Genomic DNA, 9,819 nt, shown 5'->3' on the forward strand with positions numbered 1-9,819 from the left:
TATTTTAAAATAACATTTCTTAGATATATTTTTGTAGGGGGGAGGGCACAAATAGACTTCGAATATATTACATATTCATTGCAGAACCTTTAGGAAAAAAAGAAAAGCAGACAGAAGAAAAATAAATATTTTCTATAATCCCAACAACATGAATAATATTTTAAAATATGCATAGGCTTTTATTCTTTATAGACCTATCTATATTCACTTTTCTTTATACAAATGGAAATATATTGCATTTACTGTTGTATTACCTGACAGTAGTCTAGTTAACAGCCGATTCTCTCCATTCTGGTTTGTAAGCCAACCCTAATTTTGCTGAGACATAGGACAGCCATGTGCTATGGGGAAAGCTGGGACCTTCTCCAGCCTGAGGGAATGAAACTTAATTGGTCTGGGTCATTCTTAATCATTCCTCTCACCTTGTCGGTGATTGACTTGGGAGTAAGCATGTGACATTATTCTGGCCAAAAAGACATCAGGGAAGTCCGTAGGGAACTTCTAGGAAAAGTTTCTTTGCTCTTTAAAAAAAATGACTTGTAGAAAGAAACTTCCCTTTTCAAATCAGGGTATTGTCTGAATGTATCTTAAACAATGGCAACCAATTTGCAAACATGGCTGATGAGGGAGCAAGCCTGATGAGCAAGCTCAGAACCAGGACTGCTGTTCCTTTGTTAAGCTTCTGAATTAATCAATGCTGCAACCATTCCCAACCTGTACATCTTGATAGATGGTAAAATAAATAGCTATATTGTGTATGCTGTTTAAATTTTTCTGTTACTTACAGTCAAAAGCAACTTATCTAACAGAATTTCTCTTGTCATTAGATATTCCTTTTTTCATAATAGAAAATATTTTATTTTGAAAGGTTTGGTCACTGGGTCTACAACAGTTTTCCATATAAGGAAAATACAGTATTAAGTTATCTGTAATTGTCTTACATATTGAACACTTAATGAATGCATACAAGTAACCAATTATATGTGTGCAGAGACCAGCATCAAGGAAATATTCATTCATAGATACATGTTTTCTAAAAAATATATATTTTAAGTTCTTGACAATCTTCCGCTATCATTTTTGCTATGTTATCTGAAAAGCCATCCAGATCTGTAGTAAAAGATCTTGTTAGCTACATAACTAAAGAAGTACTTCCCCAAGGAAGCTGGCACCATCATACCAGGACTTACAACATTTAGCTTTTTTTTTTTGAGACAGAGTCTCGCTCTGTCTCCAGGCTGGAGTGCAGTGGTACAATCTCGGCTCACTGCAAACTCTGCCTCACTGGTTCAGCCTTCTGAGTAGCTGGGATTACAAGCGTGCATCACCACATCCAGCTAATTTTTGTATTTTTAGTAGAGACGGAGTTTCACCACATTGGCCAGGATGGTTTCCATCTCTTGACCTCATGATCCGTCCGCCTCATCCTCCCAAAAGTGCTGGGATTACAGGCGTGAGCCACCACATGCGGCCAACACTTACCTTTCAACATGACTATACCATTAAAATTTTTAAAATATTTCTCAGAATTGTATTCTTCAGTCTTTTCCATAATATAGTACATGGAAATTGCTGATAGCATTAAATTAATATTAATAAAACCTAATTCTATCTAAATCTTTTTCTCATAAGAAAAAACATTACTTTAAAAAACAGACTTTTTGTTTCTTCTAAAAGAGGAAGTACTATATGGACTGTTCAATTGCAATGCCAAATACTTCCAGAACCACCAGAGGACTAGCAAGCTATTTCTATCGCTTTGATAAATTCCTTTCCTGCTCCAATTTCTCCATGTTCTTGCTTTCTTGTGTCAAAATATCTTCTCTTAATTTGTTAAAATGAATGTGAGGGAAAAAATCTGATAAACTGGGGTAATAAAATTTTTTTTTGCATGGACTTTTGTGATCACAAAATGACTGGGCAATTTATAGCTTCAGGGCTAACACTGAGGTTGGGAACAAGAAAAGTACAACCACAATAAAATACAGCTATCTATTAGAAGAACTGCATAAAAACATCTTTGGCCATGTAGGTTCTGGGCCCTCTGGAAATAAGTCAGTTGTATTGCCAACATGACAAAGACAATAGCAATGTTCAGGATGAGGAACAACCTGGTGTAGGAAACAGATAGTGATGACGCCCTGCTATGAGTGGTTGTCACCATCCATGCCTGTCCAACCCGGCCTTTCATCAAACCCCCGTTTTTATGTTTCTCATATGTTACATCTGCAAAATCTAAAAGGTTTTTCTTCATCTTCATCTATGGGTAGTTCTTTCTGTGCCAGAATCTGAGCTTTCTGTCTAATCTTTTTCTCACTGACCTCAATCTGTGCAAAAGTATCAGGAACAGTATCCACAAATTTAGAGCGTTCGCCTGCCCTTCAGTTTTTCTTTGACTTGCTTTGCTGCTGCTGTTGCTGTGTTATGGCAGAAATCCTGTTGATGGCCTCCTCAGCCTGTTTCTTATCTGAAAATGTCAGCAGGCGGTCAGCAGTCTTCCTAAAGCTAGCTGGTTCCAGACTCGGGACAGTGTCTGCTTCTCTAGCAGCTGAAACACTGGCTTACAATGCTGCAGGTTCTGTTCCACAACAGCAGCATAGTCCTTCACCTGAGGGACAATGCTGCTCTTGATGGCTGAATTCCAGTCAAACAGAATTTTGTGACAATCAGCAATGACCTGTGCAAAGGCAGACTGTCCTGTGGCCTCACCTGTCCACAGGTATGTTGCGTAGGCATGTTTGCTGGTGGCTACGAACACATCCAGTTGCTGAGAGTCTCCGTGGATGGTGAACCTCTGAGCATCTATAGATGACCCTATGAAGAAGTAAGCTACCCTGGCAATGGAACTTCAGAGGTGCATGGTGACATTCACATAGTTTGTCCCATTGTAGGGATAGCCCCGAGGATATGTCACTAAGGCAAATGTTGCTTTCTTGCTGTAGCCAGTATTGTCCATCCAGTACTTTTTATAGAGACCATCTCTCTGCCTGATGAAAGCCCCATGGACACCATCTACCACAGTCTCCTCAAAAGGAACATCCACATTGTGGAAGAAGCTCACTTTTGTCTCCAGGGGACTCTTCTCTCCCAGGTGTATTTGGTCTACAAGGAGAAGCAGCTGTGGACGTAGGAGGATCAGATTCCTCTGAACATTCTTCAGGTTGAACTGGGAGTTATAAGCTCCCACACCTTCTCCTTAGATGAAAACCACCCCATTTTTCTCCTCTGCTGCAACCACTCTCCCCTGGCAGCTAGCTGCTAGGTCATGCTGGTATTTAGACCATTTTGATGAGCAGTCTTCTGTGACCTGACCCTTCCAGGGAGAAAAGCAGCTCTTTGACACAGCTGTGGAAAACGTCAAAACATTGTTGAAGAAGGTATACTTTGACCCGTACAGAGCCTCCATAATTAATGAAAGGCACACAATTGGGAGCAAAACTAAATGAGTTTTGATCATAGTATTCATGCCCTGCATTAAAATCTCTCCATCCTTTGATCCAATCTTTGTATTTGTTTCTGTGGACAATGTCACATATTGCATGTCCCCCTAGTTTTCCAGACTTGAAGGAGAGGAAAGATTTATTGATTTCAGGTGGTAGTGCACTTCCATAAGTCACGACACCCAGTCTTCAAAATAATGCAGTGTGGGGGTGCCAAAGTCTGGAGAAGGAACTGATTTCAAGCTGGCATCATACCAGAGAAATTCTGTGTGCAGAGTGCACCAGTGCTGCCCTTTGGACGGTGTTCCTGGATCTTCCGCCACATGGTTCCTTCTGATTTGGTCAGCTAGCCAGTTACCACTGCCGTTACTCATGACAAATTTATCAAGGAACACTAATTGGCTTTCTGGACCATAAAATCAGTTGTAATTTGAGTCTACAGTAGCCACAGTCCTTTGACACTCTGGCAGGATGGTTCTATACATAAATGCAAAGTGTTGTTTAAGCCACGGATGGCCAATACTGTTGATGTCAAAGTGCCTCTGGATGAGTAACATGTATTGGAAGAGTGATCTAGTGGTGTAGCTGCCATACGCAACTCCTTCATAGAGGGAGCCATCCATCACCTCCCTGAGCAAGACCAGAGATTTCTTCACGATGGTCAGAACTTGTCTGGTTCATAAGTAGGCTTCTCGAAGATATCCTTGATTCATCAGGACTAGGCATCCTGTGAGCAAAGCCATTCAGTTGGTGGGCTGATGACTGTACAGGTATTGAAATCCCCATCCTCTCCTGTATGAAGTTTCATACATATACTCCCAGGCACTGGCAATCACTTCAAGAAACTTCTCCTGTTGTATCTTGCTCAGGTAGTTGTACGAGAAGTTGTCATAAGCAGTGGCAAAACCAACCAGGGAGTGAGCAAGCAGGACCTCATCCCAAGGAGCATCTTTCACCAACCAGCTAGGCTGCGCTGCCATCCTCTCCATGTAGACTTTGGCCATGTCTCAGGCTTCAGTGTTCTCAGGATATAGCATACAGAACATTGCCAAGGCACCCAAGTTGTTTCCATAGATTTCATTCTAGCGGGCACTGTAGTCCTTGGGATCCCAGGGAGGGAGGTATTCCCAGGGACTGGACAGCATCGTGTGCACAGCCTCCATGAGGTGGGCTGCAATGTGCTCATGTGGGCTGGCTACCCTGAGCTGCAGCTCCGCCACCTCTGACCTGGAGAAGTACAGCATGGGGTGGCTGCCATAGTTGGCATTGGTGAAGGGAATCATGACTTCTGGGTTCTTGTCGGTGACATAGGCTGACACAACACAAAGCAAATATATGAAAAACACACTGGGAGCACCCACGTGTGTGAGTCCTCATCGTGGCATCAGATCTCCAAATCTCCAAGCCAACCAAACCATCTTCACAGGATCCGCTCCCCACCGAGGCTACATCCTCTCCGGCGTCGCCTCCACAGCCTCCAGAGCCCACTCTTGGGCCCCCTCACTCCAGGGCCCCCGGGCTCCCAGCCCCATCAGAGCCACGCCCTCGCGCCATGGGTGTTGGTGGACACTGGAGCGGGGATGCGCTGCTGCAGCCTCGGGCTAACATCGTATCTAATAATATCATTAGATACTATTATACAATATTATTTTAGATGGTCTTGTACTATTCTTTTTACTCACATACCATAATTCACGTAAATTCAAATAAATTTTGCCACTTCTTTTTTGTTGTTGTTTTAGATTCCCATGTTCCTGCTATTATAGCATTTCTGAAGTGGCACACTTGTGCTCTTTTCTTATGTCCTTAGTTGAAATTCTGGGTTAAATGTTATGCACAATTTTAAGGCTTTTTGTGCATATTCTAAGTTTGCTAGAAGTTGTTATTAATGTATTTTGTTCTAACATTTAAAAATCTTTCCAGTTAAGGTCCTAGCCTCTCTCTCTCTCTCTCTCTCTCTCTTTTTTTAAACAGTGATGTCAATCACTATTAAAAGATTCATTGACAAAAAATACTATTCCTGCAAGTGTGAACTTAGTTCCTAAAATGAGTTCTGCTTAAGTAAAGTATGTCTTGTAATAAACTTTAACATTGTATGTGCTTCAATCACATTACACTGAGTTCAGATGATTAGAATCTTATGATGTTAGATTCCAGGGCCAAGTAAGGTTATATGTTGGGGCTGATGGTTCTTAACTCTGGCTATATGTTTGGAATCACCTGGGGAACTTAAAGAAAACTGTCTTTAATGGTGCATGATTGATGTACAATAAACTACACATATAAAAGGTGTACGATTTGCTAAGTTTTAATATGTATATATACCCATGGAATAATCCCTACAATCAAGATAAGAAGCGGTATTCCATCACCTCCAAATTGCAGGGTTCACCATCCTCGGTTGCCAGATAGTCAGTGTCTTAAAGCCCATTGTTTCATATACTTTGTCTGCTTTTCTTTTTTTTGTTTTTTGGTTGACTCAGGTAGGAGGGAAAATCCACTCCCTGATACTCCATCTTAGACCAAAGCAGATATTTTCCATCTGAGGAGCTTTTAAAAAATAATCTCTAGGCTCCACCCAAGACCAAATGAATTGTAATATTTGGGGGACGGCCTTTTGTATTAAAGTATAATTTATATGCAATAAAATTCATCTTCTTTAGCGTACAGTTTTGTAAATTTTGCCACATGCATACAGTCATGTAACTATTACAATCCATATGGAACAGGTGCATGCCTTCTCCCAAATTCTTTTATGCTCCTTTGTAGTCAAACTGTCCTCGCACCCGTAGCTCTTGGCAGGTGTTGATATGTTTTCTTTTCCTATAGTCTTGTCTTTTCCAGAATGACAGGGGAATGAAATCATGCAGTATGTAGTTTTTCAGTGTGGGCTTCTTTCACTTAGCATAATGCATTTGAGATTCATCAGTTTGGTTGATACAGTGTGTCCATAGTTCATTTTTATTGCTGAGTGTTACTCCATATAGATGTGCTACAATTTGTTTTTATATTTCCCTGTTGAAGAACATAGCCTTAAAAAGCTTCCCCAGGTGATTCTAATGTACCTCTGAAGTTGAGAATCACTGGGCTAGATAAAACTGCTCAATAGTCTATTAAGGTAAATATTAGGCTCTTCCCTTGTGGCCTGTCTCCTTCAAATCACATCATCCTGTATCTGTAGCCTCCTCTGCCTTATCAAGTAACTCATGATCTAATGTGTCCCCCCGTCAACCCAGACTCACCTCTTAACAGCCTATCCCTTGGAAACATTTGCTCGTCCACCCCATGTGCCAGTCTCCCGCCTGCTCATTTGCATGCACTCATCAGAAGGCAGATCTCTCATATCCAGTTTCTCAGAAGATCCCTCTTAGATTTCTAAGATGACAGCATCCAATTGATAATTAATGTTAATGCTTTAATGGTATACTAGGATTCTCCAGAGAAACAGAATCGTACATGTGTGTGTATGTATACACATGTATTTATGACAAGAGTTGGCTCACATAATTATGGAGGCTGAGTACTTCCATGATTTGACATCTGCAAGCTAGACAACCAGAAAAGCTGGTGGTATAAGTTTAGTCTGAATCAGTTTGAATCAAAAGGCCTGAGAACCAGGGTATGGTTAGTGGAAGTCCCAGTCTGTGTCCAGAGGCCAGAGAACCAGGAACACTGATGTCTAATGACGGGAGAATATGAATGTCCCAGCTTAAGAAGAGAGCAAATTTGTCTTTTCCCCCACATTTTTGTTCTATTTGGACCCTCCATGGACTAGATGATGCCCAACCACATTGGTGAAGATAATCTTCTCTATTCAGTTTACTAATTCAAATGCTAAACTCTTCCAGAAACACCCTCACAGACACACACAAAAATAACATTTTACCAACTATCCTGGCATCCCTTAGCCCAGTGAAGTTGACACATAAAGTTAACCATAAAAAATGGGTAATGTTGGCTGGGTGCGGTGGCTCACACCTGTAATCCAAGCACTTTGGGAGGCCGAGGTAGGTGGATCACCTGAGGTCAGGAGTTCAAGACCAGCCTGACCAACGTGGTGAAATCTCGTCTCTACTAAAAGAATACAATTAGCCGGGTGTTGTGGTGCACACCTCTGGTCCCAGCTACTCAAGGGGGCTGAGGCAGGAGATTCGCTTGAACCTGGGAAGCAGAGGCTGCAGTGAGCCAAGATTGAACCGTTGCACTGCAGCCTGGGTGACAGAGCGAGACTCCATCTCAAAAAAAAAAAAAAAAAAAAAAAAAAGGGTAATGTGACAGAGGTTAATATCAATCTGGGTTTCTTGGAAACACTCAAAAAGTATAGCATGGAGATGCAGATCCTCTCAAATCCTCTCTTCAGTTTTAGCTGTATATAATCCTGAAGCTAGACTAGTTGTCATCTAAAAGGATGATTATTTTTAGAAATTAAAATACACGCACACAAAGTTCAACAGTAGATGAAAGAGTTAAAGGACCCTCCCCACCCTGTAGCACCAGTTCCAAACTCAGAAGTAACAACTGTGTATAGTTTTCTAGTATCTCTCCAGGAAATCTTTCATGCGTATATCAGTATACAAAAATAGATCTATACTTTATCTTTTAAAAATGATTTATCTATACAAGAAGGATTTTACTGTGCAGAATGTTCTGTGCCTTGATTTTTTTCCCTTAACATATTATGGAACTCCTTTCACATTGTACCTACCTCATTTGTATTTTTCAGTGTGTCACACGAATATACCATAATTTATTTAACAAGCTTACTGCTAATAGAAGTTAAATTGTTTCCTTTTTCTGTTTTTGGTATTACAGTGTTCCAATGAATACAGTGCTTGTACACAAAGCTCAGAAGTATGTCTGCAAGATATCTGAAAGGTGAATTCCTAACAGTGGACTCTTTGGGTCACAGGGACTATATATTTCCATGTTTTAAAGCTACAGCCAAGTTTGAAAAGTGACAATTTTTAGAATCCAGTTTTTGTTTTAGAATAGTTTTAAATTTATGGAGCATTTCAAAGATAGCAGATCCAGTTCTTATACACACTTCATGCAGTTTCCCCTGTTATTAATATCTTACATTATTAGTATAGAACATTTGTCACAACTAATGAACCAATATTTATACACTGTTACTAGTTGAAGTCCATACTTTCTTCAGAGCTCCTTAGTGTTGACCTAATGCACGGTTTCTGTCCCAGGATCCCAGCCATGATATCACATTACATTTGGTCATCCTTGTCTCCCTAGGCTCCTCTAACTGTGACAGTTGCCACTTTCCTTGGTTTTGATGACCTTGACATTTTTGTTTCTGTTTTTGTTTTGACAGAGTTTTGCTCTTGTTAGCCAGGCTGGAGTTCAATGGCATGATCTCAGTTCACTGCAACCTCCGCCTCCCGGGTTCACATGATTCTCCTGCCTCAGCCTCCCGAGTAGCTGGGATTACAGGCATGCACCACCCTGCCCAGCTAATTTTGTATTTTTAGAAGAGACAGGGTTTCTCCATATTGGTCAGGCTGGTCTCGAACTCCTGACCTCAGGTGATCTGCCCGCCTCAGCCTCCCAAAGTACCGGGATTATAGGCGTGAGCCACCGTGCCCAGTCTGACCTTGACAGTTTTGAGAAGTACTAGTTGAGTATTTTGTATCATGTCCCTCTACTGTGGCTTATCAAATGTTTTCCTGCTAGATTGGGAATATGGGTTTTGGGAGGAAGGCCACAGAGGGAAAATGCCATTCTCACCACATCTTATCAGGGACATGTACTGTCAACATGACTGATCACTGTTGATGTTGACCTTGGTCACCTGGATGAGGTAATGTCTGTCAGGTCTTTCCATGCTAAGATTCCCTTTTTTCTGTTCTTTCCATATTGTATGCTTTGGAAGAAAGTCACCATTTGCAGCCCACACTTAAGGGATAGAGAGCTCTGCCCCACTCCTTGAGGGGAAAGTATTATTTGGATTTTGTTGTATGAGAGGTTTAATTATTCTTGCCTGTTTCAAAGGAAGGCGCTCTGAGGGGATTCCAGATATATGGGATATATCCTGGAGATGATCCCATAGATTATAGGGAGAGATTTGTTATTCTTTTTCACAACTGTATAGCACTGTATTGAGTATATTTGTCTAGCTTCATCAAATAATTTTTTATACTTCGGCATTTGGGTCTTTCCAGTCTTTTGCCATTATGAATAGAGCTGCAATGAACAATAGTTTCCACATACACCTCTTTTGCCTTTGTATTTTTGCAGTGTAACTTTGGGATAGATTTCTACAAGTGTGTTTACTAGGTCAAAGGGTGAAGGAGTGTGCAGAAGATGCTACAAGATCCCTCCTGTAATGTTTCTAATGTTTGGCATTTCCTCCAGCAACGTATGAGAA

General features: G+C 41.0%; 1 long non-coding RNA gene and 1 pseudogene across 1 annotated transcript in view; one reads left to right on the top strand and one right to left on the bottom strand.

Annotated features, from left to right (window-relative positions):
- LOC105491786 (uncharacterized) overlaps nt 1–8,503 on the top strand; it is a 30,351-nt gene extending 21,848 nt beyond the window's left edge. The window contains exon 4 of the long non-coding RNA XR_011612489.1: nt 8,253–8,503. This is a non-coding gene — a long non-coding RNA (uncharacterized lncRNA). The remainder of the gene's footprint in view (nt 1–8,252) is intronic.
- On the bottom strand, nt 1,750–4,817 carry LOC105491784 (dermatan-sulfate epimerase pseudogene; annotated as a pseudogene).
- Nucleotides 8,504–9,819: the final 1,316 nt, after the last annotated feature.

The sequence above is a fragment of the Macaca nemestrina genome, chromosome 14 (assembly GCF_043159975.1).
Source record: "Macaca nemestrina isolate mMacNem1 chromosome 14, mMacNem.hap1, whole genome shotgun sequence".
Taxonomy (NCBI): Eukaryota; Metazoa; Chordata; class Mammalia; order Primates; family Cercopithecidae; genus Macaca; species Macaca nemestrina.